The following is a 306-nucleotide window of genomic DNA, read 5'->3' on the forward strand; positions in this document are numbered from 1 at the left end:
TATATGTATATGCCCCTCCAAAATAAAATTATATTATATATATATATATATATATATATATATAACACTTAATTCCAGAGTATTTACATATCTACCATCTAAATATCAATTTTTACATCACATTATTTTGCACGAAAAAATATATTTCATTTTTTACGAGTTAAAATAGTGACATATTTTGATGTGATAAGAGTAAATAGTGCATATAAATAGGGCTATCAAAACGGCTCGTTGTTCGCAAACAGCTCGTGCTCGGCTCGTTAAGAAGCTCGTGTTCGGCTCGTTAATTTTGTTCGATAAGTTAAC

This window comes from Phalaenopsis equestris, unplaced genomic scaffold (assembly GCF_001263595.1).
Source record: "Phalaenopsis equestris unplaced genomic scaffold, ASM126359v1 Scaffold000670, whole genome shotgun sequence".
Lineage (NCBI taxonomy): Eukaryota > Viridiplantae > Streptophyta > Magnoliopsida > Asparagales > Orchidaceae > Phalaenopsis > Phalaenopsis equestris.